General features: G+C 46.2%; 1 pseudogene; it reads right to left on the reverse strand.

Annotated features, from left to right (window-relative positions):
- Positions 1-4,210: 4,210 nt before the first annotated feature.
- LOC126991802 (adhesive plaque matrix protein-like) lies at positions 4,211-13,852 on the reverse strand (annotated as a pseudogene).
- Between the last annotated feature and the right edge of the window lie 175 nt (positions 13,853-14,027).

The raw sequence follows: 14,027 nt of genomic DNA on the forward strand, positions 1-14,027 counted from the left end.
TAGATCAATAGATAGATGAACAGATAGACAGCTTAATGACTACACCTAAAATATAAAAGATAAAGAAGAAAACTGAACACGAAATAAAAAAAATGCAAACAACCGTACTCTAAAAACAAAACAAAAAAAAGAGCCAAATGCAAAACAATAAAAATGAAAAACTATCAGAGCAATCAACCTCACCGCTCCTCCGGCCGCTCGTTATTTTTTCTTTTGTTCGGAGCAGCGTTTAGCGAGCCTTCTGTTGAGCCTGTTATTGTTTGCCCTTGAGCTGCCTTCATTGCTGTAAAAAAAAAAAAACGAAAAAAAAAACTGACCCAGCCTAAAACAGTCTCAGCTAAATTCTCCATGCGATTTGATTCCTGGTGTGAGTGCTAAATGGAGCGGTGCGTACAAACAGGGAGGCAGAGAGCCGTATTTTAAGACACCATCGCTTCTCACATCAACTATTTCTAAAGGTCAAAGAGGGGATTAATCTGGTTTTCATGAGTGTTTTTTAAGGTTCATGGCACAGAAGAGGGGTCAATCTACCACCAGGGTCATAAAACTACTCCTGGAAATGCCCCAAAACTCTTAGGAAAGCCTTGTCAAATAGGTGAGCTTGGGCGCCGAAATGTTTTAAAATACGACCCATAAGCTACTCAGTGCGACGGGACGGTGTGAGTGTGAGTGTCTGCATGTCCTGACGACCCCTCGACCACTCTGCGCGACCCTATGTGTGTAGGCGGAAGGTGTTAGCGACGCGGCGGCTGAATGTAAGAAGAGAGAGAGAGGAGAGTGAAAAGACCTGAAGCGTTCTGATGTAGCGAAGATTTTTATGTCTTTACTTTCATGCGCGCTCACACACAGACAGACTGATAGACACACACACACACACACACACACACACACACACACACACACACACACACACACACAAATCGTTCGTGTTATATGTATGTGTTTTCTTACGAATGAAAAAATATAAACTCTTGCGTCGTATCCTCAAAATTTAGAAAAGTTATCGATTTTTACTACCCGGAGTTTACTTAATTTTTCGTTTATATCTCTGAACGCTGTTAGTGACTTGATTTCCTCTTGCTAGATTATAAAAACAGGACACTATGGGATTGGCAAATAGTCGGCGCCAACGAAAGTAACGAAACACACGCAAGATCTTAATTAATGACACGTCCCCATGGAAGACAAAACATAGCGGCGTGCAGATGCGCTTCTTACGAGGTGTGTGTGGGGGGGAGATGGATGGGAAAGAGATTTATCACAGCTTCCCTTTTCAAGTCTGCTCCTGCTATACTCGCGACAACTTCTCTCGCACCTGTACATACTGAACCGAATAGGATGGAAGTGGAAATGGAGACAAGACAACATGAATCTAAGCTCAGCTCTTGTACGCACGTATACTACTACTACCATGCATGCCCTAGTGAAATACAGCTACTTAGGTAAACACACACACACACACACACACACACACACACAGGACCTCTACCAGTATACAACCCAGCAAAAACTCACCCTCAGTAAAGAATGTAAATACTATGAAGACAATAACCTCTCATTCCGGCACTTTTTGAAATTAACTCCTGATTTATCCGTATTATTTGATCTTGGTGTACATAACTATGAACGTTCACAAGTTCGTATATCCGGGTACTGTGAGAACGGCGCCTGCCTCACCCCTCCCTCCCTCTCCTGCCTCACCCCTCCCTCCCTCTCCTGCCTCACCCCTCCCTCCAGTCCTACTCCCCCTTCCCTTTCCTGCCCCCCACCCCTCCCTCCTTCCCTCCCTCTCCTCCTCCCCTGAGCACCGCGGGAGGGGCGCCACACTGAAGGGTCCCCGAGTGTCGTAAGTGTCGCCGCCCCGCCCCGTGTCTGGCCACGCTCCCCTCACCGCCGAGCGTCGCCACGTGTTTATATCAAAAGTTTGCTCATCACCGTTCACCCGCCGCAGCCACGCCCTGCACGCGGCCACACTACGTCCTGTCCTGCCAGCACGAGCAACGCCCCACGCCGCGCCGCCGCGGCCACCCCACCCTGGACGTGGGCCCAACCACTCGCCCGGCGGCGCCGCCACGCTCGGCGCACGCCGCCGCCATCCCCGCGGCGGACAGATGTGTAATAACCGTTTTTTTTTATTTGATGAATGTTAAATACTTGAACAGTTTCAAGTACTTATATCAAAAGAATTTTTAGATGTTGAACACTTTCGTATTTTATTTAACGTTTAAACAATAACAGTATTCAAGCGTCTTTTCAGTGTTCGTACCTTTTGTCCTCCCGTTTAGCGACGATGCTCCTGACGATCCGTCGCCGAGAACACCTTTGTTCATACATAGTCTAGCGTCCATCAAATACTCTCTCGGGTGTTGAGCCCCGCGAACCACCAGCCGGCGGGCCCGCGTGCCGCCGCGGCTGCCTTCAGTGTGGCGCCTCGCCCCCCGGCGGGCGGGGGAGGGACGGAGGTCGGTGCCAGGGGAATGTCGAGACGAGGCTGTACATAGTGTACATACGGGGCGACACACATTGTATTAGTAGCACCATGTATAAAACATATATATTTGTATGTATTAACTGCACATAGTAGAACACATATATGCTCACTGTGTATTTTCAAGGGAATGACTAAAAATTGGGGGTATTGCGTATATTCATGTCTCCTCGCATCCAGGTTACGTAATTGTTATCAATATTGTCCAAAGGAGACACACGTCATTTGTTTTCGTGTTGTTGTTTTGTTGTTCGGAGCAACAGCAGCCGGCCAGCCTGGCAGCCTGGCAGCCCCACGGCTGCGGGGGTCACCTCACGCCGGGCGCCGCGCCGCTGCGTGGACTGTCCTGCCACACACTGATGAGCTGCTCCGAGCCACCGAGTTGCAGCGACTCACGGAAGGGCCGATTCGCCTCCATGTTACTTGTCACAGCGAGTTCCCGGAGAGTCCAGTCGACGCCTCTGTGACGCATCGAGCATCGTGCTGCTTTGCGACAGACACGGCGATGAGACGGAGCAGCGGCACCTCTGCCCGACGCGGCGGGTGGCCAGTGGCGTCGGGAGACTGGTGGGAGGAGTGGGTGACATCCCCCTAACACCAAACAGCAAGGCACTGGGTGGTGGTCTGTTTGTTATGTTTCCAAGAGCTCATCGTCCTGCTGCTGGTGGGCGACAAAGGTTGAGTGTCCTGACCTGACCACGACGACTACCCAACAGCGCCTCGGGAAGCTGTGTTGTATGCTCACTTATGTATCAGTTGTCAACAATAGAAGTTAACTTTTTTCTTTTCTTTTATTGATCCAGAAGGCGAAGCTTCCTTGCCTCCACCAGCCCTGTGACTCATCGCTCTCACTATCATCACCAACCCTCATGCCTTATCTTTATCATCGTTCTTGGCATAATTCCCCTCATCACGTCATTGTTATTACAGCCACCTGGTCATCGTCACCCCCGTGCCCCTCGACACCCAGTACCTCCCTTACAATATAACCCGACTCAGCTATGAAGGCAGCGTGGGCGGGACCCGCTCAGGGAGTCCCCTGGCCATAGAGCTGCCAAATCAGAATATATGATACACAATTTCAAATAGTACGTAGATGACACGTGAGGGAGAGAGTGATGCACTGGGGTGATGCGGCAGCGCCGTGAAGAGGTTCTGGCCCCGCCCAGACTGACTTCATACTTGTGTCGGACTTTGGTCATCATCACCACCTCCACAACAATCACCACCACCATCACTGTCACCATCCCTACCACCGTCATCCCCCATCCCCATCCCTTCCACCCTTATCACCACCACCACCACCGTCAGCACCCAGCCATAATTGGGCGTCGGGGCGGTCAGGACGCAGCTAACAGGGCGCAGGTAAGCAAAGGTGAGTTTCAAACATTTATTACAAAGCATCATTTTGCCACCTGGGTAACCAAATATTCTCGTTTGTCACCTGGACCCGCCTGGGTGTAATTAGCTACCTGTGCTGGGGTGGGGTGGGGCGGGGAGAGGAGGGGTTAGGGTAGAAGAGGGGGAAGTGAATGGGAAAAGGGGGGAGAGGGGGTATATTTGGGAGGTTATGAATGTGAGAAGACAAAAGCAGGAAGGGGGCAGTAGGAGGGATGGGGTTGTGAATGTAGTAGGTGGTTAAGGAGAGAGACAGCAGGTGGAAGGGGAGGGAGTTAACAGGGAGGTAGTAGGGGTGAAGACAGGCAGTAAGTAAGGTAGAGGTAACCGTTCTTTTCTACAATATCGGGAAGAGGCCAAGGGTGTGGGAGGCAAAGAGACAAGGAGGGAGTGAGGGAAGATATGGGTTACTTGGGAGGAGGAGACCGGGGAGCAGGGGCGGTGAGGGGCGGTGCTGTGCTGGGGGGGCTAAAGAAAACTGTGCATGTGCTTGTTTTGGGGGCTCAGGTGCGTCCGAGGGGGGGAGAGGGCGATGTGCATGACTACAGGACGATCGATACTGACGGCCGGTGTTTAGGCTGGGTAGACTGGCGGCTCGGGCGGGGGAGGGGCGGGGTACGCGGGCTCGACTGGGGGCTCGGCGTAGGCGGGCTCTGGGGGCGGGGCGGGGTAGGAGGATTGGTGCTCAGGGTACTGCGCCTCCCCCTCGTAGGTCACCACAGCCTCCAGTCCGTCGCCGTTGTCCACGTAATTGACGATCTGCGTGCGGCCGTCGGGGAGGTCCACGGTGTAGCTGCCCTCGGTCTTGTACCCGTCGCGGCTCTCAGAGTGGCCGTAGCTGGCGCCGGTGTAGCCGTCAGCCACGCCGTAGTTGTATTTGTACTGAGGCGGCGACTACAGCGCGGCGAACATGGATGAGAGGGAGGAAGACTATTAAGAATCCCCTACTTACTCTCTAGGCAGTACGGAAAGAGACGCTGATCCTAAGATGAGAGACAGCATAAGGAACAAACTGTATTGAGACGAGAGCCGGATTATGACAAGCAGGAATGAGTACTGTGTGAGAGGATTGTGATATGGGATCTATAAGTATCTCTTTGCACGGTATGGAAGGAGGCAATGATTGTAAAATGAAAAAAAGGGCGGCACTGTGACGTTGTAATAATGAGAACTTAATTACAGCAAATAAGAAAAGTGTGCCATAAGTAACCTATATACAGGCTCTCTGCACGGCATGGAAGTAGACGCTAGCTATAAGATGAAGAAAAGAACAACTTATTACGATAAACGAAGATGAAAGCGAGGAAGACTGGCAGAAAAAAAGGCGATAACTGTCAACTACCTACAGGCTCTTTATGTAGTTTGGAATGACCCGGTGCTTGTGAGGAAAGGAATGACGGCAGGGTAGGGAACACTCACATCTGGGTAGTCCTCGACGGGGTGGTAGCTGGGGGCGGGGGCTGCGTCGGAGGGGGAAGGGGGGATGTACTGGGGGGGCTCGTGGTAGACAGGCACCTGGTCAGCCAGCGAGGCCCCGACCACGCAGACGACGACCAACAGACTGACCTGGAACGACACAACAAGCGAACGACCATAAATCAACACACACATACGAAACAAACAAACATACACACACAGCTAGTTTGTTTATTGATCGTATAGAAAATAAAACACTTTACTAAAAAAAAAAAAGAAAACATTGAAATTTGGTCCAACGCAGAAGCAAATTTAAAACTACAAATTAAACATTAAACACACACACACACACACACACACACACACACACGCAGACTTCGTGCCCCCGAGAGAGAGGAGTTGAGCAAGTCAGCGGCGGGTCAACAAACCAGGGTCCTCGTCTTTGCACAACACGAGGCGAAGAGCAACAGTGGGGAAATAATGAACGAGACCCGGAGGCGAAGCAGGCGACCAGGCGAGACGGACGAGGCACGGCGACGAGGAGGAGGAGGAGATGGACGAGGGGAAACTATGCATCGCTGAGGAGGGAGAGAGCGAGACAGGCAAAGCACAGAATGAAAGCGAGGGACAAAGTGACGCGGATATCAATGAAGAGGAACAGATAGACAGAGAAACAGATGAATGGAAACAAGAAGGATACAAAACAAAAGGAAGGAATAGATGAACAAAGGAAACATATATCAGTGAAGAGGATCAGATAGACGGAGAAAGACTTCGATTAAGAGGATGAGAGAAAACAAGAAAAAAATAAGTAAAAAACGACAGTAAAGAAATATACATCGATGAAGCGCGAGAAAGGGAAACAGGCGAAGGAAGAGATGGACAAGGTAAACAGATATCAATGAAAATAAAAAAAAAACAGACATCAATCAATTAAGAGACGCAGGTAGAAAGAGGTAAAAGAGCATGCATCAGAGAGAGGAGGAATGGAAACAGACGAAGCAAAGGGTGGGCAAAGGGAAACTGTTATCAATGAAACGAAAAAGATAGACAGAGGAACAGAATGAATTAGCAGGATCAAAGGAAAACAAAAGAAACACAGAAAGAGGCAAATAAACAGAAATATGCGTCGATGAAGAGGGAGAAATACTAGAGGCGAAGCACAGAAAGAAAGACAAAGAAACAGATATCACTAAAAAGAAAGAGACAGAGAAACATACATTGACTGAGACGATGGAAGAAAAACAAAGTAAATACAAGTAGACAAAGATAAACGAAAGGAGAAACATCAATGAAAAGAGAGAAAAGAAGGCAGGCGAAGCACAAAAGACGGACAAAGGGAAATAGAGGCAAAGATACAACAGAAAATTGGAGTGGCAGAGATAAATTTACGTAGAGGATTATGTAATGAGAGAAAACGTTTGAAGATGCTAATATAAAGACAGGGACTAAGGTAAATATAGAAATGGAAGCAAACATATATGGAGAAAAAGAATAGAAGTAAATAAACACAGGAAGAACTCAGGAATAGTATGAGGTAAGAAAAATAATGTAATAAAAAGATAAAACTACAACTAGGACGATCAAAAGGAGGGGGGAGGATGGGGAAAGGAAGGCAGGGACATCACTGGAGGCGAGGCAGCACAGAATCACAGACCAGAGAGACAAACAGGTAATGACCCACACCTTGAGAGACATGGTGAGGACTGCTGTGCCTCAGGCCTCTGCACACACGTATATATAGAGACGACCAAACCGCCACTTTCTGGCCTCAAACCTATTCCGCCTCCTAACTTTCTCCCCGGCATCTCCTGGACACCACCACCTTATAGGGCTTTAATCACCGGCCCCTCCTTCGTCTCCTACTTTCCTAACCCCACCCCTACCCACAGCCTCTTTACCCCAATATTTTCCCTTCTTTAAACTTCTCCCCTCTTCATCTTCCAAACTATCTTCTGTAATTTTCTAGCTAACAAAAGAGACAGCCAACATCTTCACCCACTTCCCTAGGTACTTCATCCCTACCCACAGCCTTTTTACCCCAATATTTTCCCTTCTTTAAACTTCTCCCCTCTTCATCTCCCAAACTATCTTCTGTAATTTTCTAGCTAACAAAAGAGACAGCCAACATCTTCATCCACTTCCCGAGGTATTTCATCCCTATCCACAGTCTCTCTACCCCAATATCTTCCCTTCTTTAAACTTCTCCCCTCTTCATCTTCCAAACTATCTTCTGTAATTTTCTAGCTAACAAAGAGACAGCCAACATCTTCACCCACCTCCCTAGGTACTTCATCCCTACCCACAGCCTTTTTACCCCAATATTTTCCCTTCTTTAAACTTCTCCCCTCTTCATCTTCCAAACTATCTTCTGTAATTTTCTAGCTAACAAAGAGACAGCCAACATCTTCACCCACTTCCCGAGGTATTTCATCCCTATCCACAGTCTCTCTACCCCAATATCTTCCCTTCTTCAAACTTCTCCCCTCTTCATCTTCCAAACTATCTTCTGTAATTTTCTAGCTAACAAAAGAGACAGCCAACATCTTCATCCACTTCCCGAGGTATTTCATCCCTATCCACAGTCTCTCTACCCTTAAATTTCCCCTTCTCCATATTCCCCTCTCCCATCTTCCAAACTATCTTCTGTACCCCACTATATAGCCATCAAACAGCCGCCCATCCTCTTTTTTCCACTTCCTTAACCCTAGAACTGTAACGCTTAATTTGACTAACACAGCTAGAGAGTAGCGTGGATCCGGCCGGACCCGATGAAGAAAATATTGAAAAAAAATACAAAAAATCGTATTTCTTGACCTCCAAAGCAACAAATCTCTAAGAATAGACATTCCTCCATACAATCACAGTATTTAAATCAAAGTTTTATGTAGCGTACTCAGTTTCAGAGCTTAAAAAGAACTAGAAGCCAATGATACTACATTTTTGCGCAGTGGGAATTATTAGAAGCAGAATTCAATAAGTAAAATGGCATATGAAGGTAGAAATATTAATATGAAATTCGGTTTTTATGTAGTGTACTCAGTTTCAGAGCTTAAAGAGGACGAAAAACTAATGATAGTACATTTTTGAGCATAAGAAATTATTAGAAGCAGAGATTAATGAGGAAAAAACATATGAAGGTTAAAACTGTAATATGAAATTGGGTTTTTATGTAGCGTACTCAGTTTCAGAGCTTAAAAAAGGACTAAAAACTAATGATAATATATTTTTGAGCAGTGGAAATAATTAGGAGCAGAAATTAATAAGGAAAAAAACATATGTAGCAGAAATAACATCACGAAATCCTGTTTTTATGTAGCGTTCTTAGTTTCAGAGCTTAAAAAGGACTAAAAACTAATGGTAATATATTTTTGAGCAGTGAGAATTATTGAAAGCAGAAAATGATAAGTAAAATGGCATATGAAGGTTAAAATTGTAATATGAATGTCGGTTTACATGTAGCGTACTTCTTTCGGAGCTTAAAAAAGGACGAAAAACTAATGATAATATATTTTTGAGCAGTGGAAATTATTGAAAGCAGAAATTAATAAGAAAAATGTCACATGAAGGTTAAAATTGTAATATGCAATTCGTTTTTTTTTTATGAAGCGTACTTACTTTCGGAGCTTAAAAAAGGACGAAAAACTAACGATAATATATTTTTGAGCAGTGGAAATTATTAGAAGCAGAAATTAATGAGGAAAATGGCATATGAAAAAAATATAGTATGCAATTCTGTTTCTATGTAGCGTACTCACTTTCAGAGCTTAACCCTAGAACTGTAACGCTTAATTTGACCAACACAGAGAGTAACGTGGGACTGGCCGGACCCACTGAAGAAAATATAAAGAAAAAAAAAATCATATTTCTTGACCTCCAAAGCTACAAATTTCTAAAAATAGACATTCCTGCATACAATCACAGTATTTAAATCAAAGTTTTTCCGCACACTTATTTTTGTGAGTAAAAAAAATAAAATAAAAAGTGAAAAGTAATAGGTAACCTCAACCCCCCCCCCCCCCCCACACATACACACACGCACACACGCATCCTCACAAACATCGTCTGTGCCTCCCCACGGCCCTCTTATTAGCTGTCTATCCTCATTCTTTCTCCCTCTCTCGTACCTCCCCACTCCCCACAACCCACTACTACTGATATTCTCCACCCTTCAAGCCTTCCTCCGCGTCTCCCCACCGCCAGTGCCTCCCCATAGTCCCTTAACACACGTCCATCCCCATCCTGGTTCCTCATGGTCCTCAGCACCACCACCAATACCCACGCACACCACCGCCGTCAAGTACTTGCAACCTAATCCAGTCCTTCAGTGCCTTGCCTGCCCTCAGAACCCCTACCCTCGGTATAGGCAAACCAGCAGCATTTTAGACAGCTCAAAACCCTCTATAGTTTGATTACAGAGAATACATTTGCTACAGCACAATAAGATATACGTAAAATGTTGTTTGATAGTTTTGTTCATTCTTAAAGAAAAAAAATATCAAAGACCTTATTAGTGAGCAGAAATAATAAAAAGTGGCAGTGTACTGGTTGCATGCTAGTCCCATTTTCTGAAGCAACGTCAGATAGCAAGCCTTCTCCTTTTATAATGGATTGTACTTGGCTGACGTCCTTTCCTAGCACCACATAGCCAGTTTCAGCATCACCATGAGTACTAGTGGCTTAGATCGAGAAATAATGACCTTACCTAAACTATCTTGGCCTAAGCGAGCCGATGGTAGCCAAACATAGCCAGCTCGCATCCCTTCCCTTCTCCTCCCCGCTCCCACCACTACCTACGACCTCAGGACCCCGATCGCAGATGAGGAGCTGTATCACTGCTTGATGTCCCACTTTCTCATTTACAGTCTTACGAGGAAGGCGATAAATAATGGATAAATAAATAAAAAAATAGATAAGTAGGCAACTGAATGAATAAATGAACGAATGTGTGATTATAACGACCTTATTTTGAAACATTTCGGAGCTTACACACACACACACACACACACACACACACACACACACACTTGATAAGACTTTCGTAGAGGAGGTTGTGTTAGTATTTCCATGGGTAGTTTTATGAGCCAAGTAACAGGTTGCCTTACACTCCTTGAAGACAGATTGACAAGGCTTCTGCTGCACCATGAATGTGAAAAACACTAATCTCCTTTATGGTCTTGATAATTTTTTGTTGTGTGGACTGACGGCGTCTGAAAATACTTATCTATATCACACTTTTCAACACACCCACGTGATACCGGAAGCATGTTTTTATTTGTGTTATTATGGAGCTAATGTTACCGTAAAGAACTGCTATTGGTGTCATTTACAACCGATAGAGAGAAAAAATATCATGGACGTAGTCGTGAACTCGTGCAAGTGGTTATCATAGAGAACTAGCGGTAGGGAGCAGGGCATAGTATGTTTTTTTTATTATTATTGCTGGAACTGATATCAAGGGAAGGATGAGCTTGTGAAAGTGGAAACGTTAGGCTTGGACCCAGTCATGAACTCGTGCAAGTGGTTATCATAGAGAACTAGCGGTAGGAAGCAGGGCCTAGTATGTTTTTTTATTTATTATTATTATTGTTGGAACTGATATCAAGGGAAGGAAGAGCTTGTGAAAGTGGAAACATTAGGCTTGGACCCAGTCATGAACTCGTGCAAGTGGTTATCATAGTGAACTAGCGGTAGGAAGCAGGGCCTAGTATGTTTTTTTTTATTTATTATTATTGCTGGAACTGATATCAAGGGAAGGAAGAGCTTGTGAAAGTGGAAACGTTAGGCTTGGACCCAGTCATGAACTCGCGCAAGTGGTTATCATAGTGAACTAGCGGTAGGAAGCAGGGCCTAGTATGTTTTTTTATTTATTATTATTATTGCTGGAACTGATATCAAGGGAAGGATGAGCTTGTGAAAGTGGAAACGTTTGGCGATGCACGAGAAAGGTAGAATTAGGAAAATATATAATGTTAACCAGTCTGTAAAGGATTGCTGTCGTTTACCAGAAAGGGATACTAGGCAGGGTTGATACCAGGAAACACTAACACTAGGAAAGGCCGATGTTGAGATAGATTGATATAATTTTCTAGGAAGGTGGAGCTAAAAATAATGCAGACCTTAACCTAAATATAAAGAAAGTATATGTTTTTGTTTCTTATTTTTCTTCATAAAACTCGTTATTAAATAGATCAAGAGAGAGGAATGGATAGATAAATAGATAGGTAAATACATAACTAGAGAGAGAGAGAGAGGGTGTGGGGGAGCAGCTGTGAGGGCGTGCGGTCACCCACACGCCCTCCCCCACCCCTACACCCACACCCATCTGAATACATGTACCTATTCGATTTTCCTCACCCTTTGCTCCACTCTCATCCATACTCTCTCTCTCTCTCTCTCTCTCTCTCTCTCTCTCTCTCTCTCTCTCTCTCTCTCTCTCTCTCTCTCTCTCTCTCTCTCTCTCTCTCTCTCTCTCTCTCTCTCTCTCTCTATATATATATATATATATATATATATATATATATATATATATATATATATATATATATATATATATATATATACTTAACTTTTTTCCATCCTAACATAACTGCGTCCTCCTCCTCTACTTACTTTACATTTCTCCTTCCTAAGACAGATGTTGGATGAAGTGGTTTATATATTTTCTCCGTGTGTGCGTGTGTGTGTGTGTGTGTGTGTGTGTGTGTGTGTGTGCGTGTGCGTGTGCGTGTGCGTGTGTGTGTGTGTGTGTGTGTGTGTGTGTCATCACGGCCTAATCACGAGTTGGACTCGCAATCGCCAGCAAGTACCCTCAGGATTTAGAGCAAGGCTCGTTAGTCGATCTCTGGGTACTGCCAGGACCTCACACACCACACGCCCCATCCCCTTGCTCAAGGAGGGACAGTAACCATTCCTAGTCAGCGGAAAAAAGCCTGCCTGAGCGGGGCTCGAACCGCTGCCTGTCATGCCGCGAAACCTGGCAGAGCAGCGCCTTAACCGACTGAGCTAGCGGAGCGGTGTGTGTGTGTGTGTGTGTGTGTGTGTGTGTGTGTGTGTGTGTGTGTGTGTGTGTGTGTGTGTGTGTGTGTGTGTGTGTGTGTGTGTGTGTGTGTGTGTGTGTGTGTGTGTGTGTGTGTGTGTGTGTTTTAAGCTAAGTCTTCACGCTTTCCTCAACAGCAACTTGTCAATTTTCCTCAATTAACAAAAAACAAACAGTTAAGAAGGAAAGAAAGAGAGAGGGAAAAAGATGCTCTCTCTCTCTCTCTCTCTCTCTCTCTCTCTCTCTCTCTCTCTCTCTCTCTCTCTCTCTCTCTCTCTCTCTCTCTCTCTCTCTCTCTCTCTCTCTCTCTCTCTCTCTCTCTCTCGTATAAGGAAAGAAGGGAGGAAAGCAGCGAGTGAGAGCGAGCAATTACCTGCATCGGGAGAGGAGGTGAAAGTGCCGTGACTACATTAACTTTTTCCGCCGGGCTGCAAGGTCATAATGCAGCGCCCGCAGACTGACGGAATGCAGAGACAGACCATGAGCAGCCTGGACACTGATGGTCGCCCGTGTTACCTGACAGCGTGGGTGGTTAATGGATGAGGAGACGGATGGGTGGATGGATGGATGGAGGGAAGGTTACTGTATGGATCTTCACTGTTATTTTATGTTCGCTTTCATGTTTATTTATCCGTGGCTTTGGCACAATAAATACAAAGCAAAAAAGTAAAGTTATCTTATATTATCAGCATGTCCCTGGAGAGTACGCCGGGCCTGAGTGGTTTATATGAGGCTTGTTACTGGTGAACACTGACTTGTTACTGGTTAAATTATGACTTGTGAATAGCATGATACTGGCTTCTTACTGATTCGTAGCTAGCCTGATTCTGCCTTGTAACTGACCTGTAACGAGCCTCTAAGTGAATATTAACTGACTTCTCATGACTGGGTTCAAAGTGGCTTGTACCTGGCTCAAATACTCTTGGGGCTGGCTTGTGACTGGCATGGCGAGGCTGATGACGCGAGGCTGTGGGTACCCGCTGCGGGGTTTACTGGTAAGAGGGCGGGGCACCGTAGGCAGGGGCGGGCTTATACACCGGGGCGGGCTTGTACTTGGGCTCCGGCTTGTACTTGGGTTCAGGCTTGTACTCGGGGTACTGCGCCTCTCCCTCGTAGGTGACCACAGCCTCCAGCCCGTCGCCGTTGTCCACGTAGGTGACGGTCTGCTTGCGGCCGTCGGGGAGGTTCACGGTGTAGCTGCCCTCGGTCTTGTACCCGTCGCGGCTCTCAGAGTGGCCGAAGTTAGCGCCGGAGTAGTCGTCAGCCACGCCGTAGTTGTACGTGTGCCAGGAGGAGACTGTTGGGGCAGACGAAGGACAGTTAAAGACGTGAGCCTGAGGATTACTGAAGGATGGGAAAGGCAAAGAATAGGTAAAGCTGGGGTAATGCGGTATAGCTGGGGCCTACAGTGGGACTACAGTGAACTAAATACACACCCAGGTAGGCAGAGGTGGAAAGGTAAAACGATGCAGCTAATGACCAAACCTGAGAGTGACTGAAGGACGGGACATTTGTAACCGTGAGTGTGGTACTGAACTCAATACACCCCGAGGGAGGCAAGGGTGGGGAAAGGTGAGGTGACGCAGGTAAGTAATTATGTAACCTGCAATACCTGAAGAACGTGAAAGTAACTGCAGTATAGGTAAGGAACGTGCAGGCGTGTGGCTCAGGTGAGGAGGAAACTCA

Source organism: Eriocheir sinensis, unplaced genomic scaffold, assembly GCF_024679095.1.
Source record: "Eriocheir sinensis breed Jianghai 21 unplaced genomic scaffold, ASM2467909v1 Scaffold342, whole genome shotgun sequence".
Lineage (NCBI taxonomy): Eukaryota > Metazoa > Arthropoda > Malacostraca > Decapoda > Varunidae > Eriocheir > Eriocheir sinensis.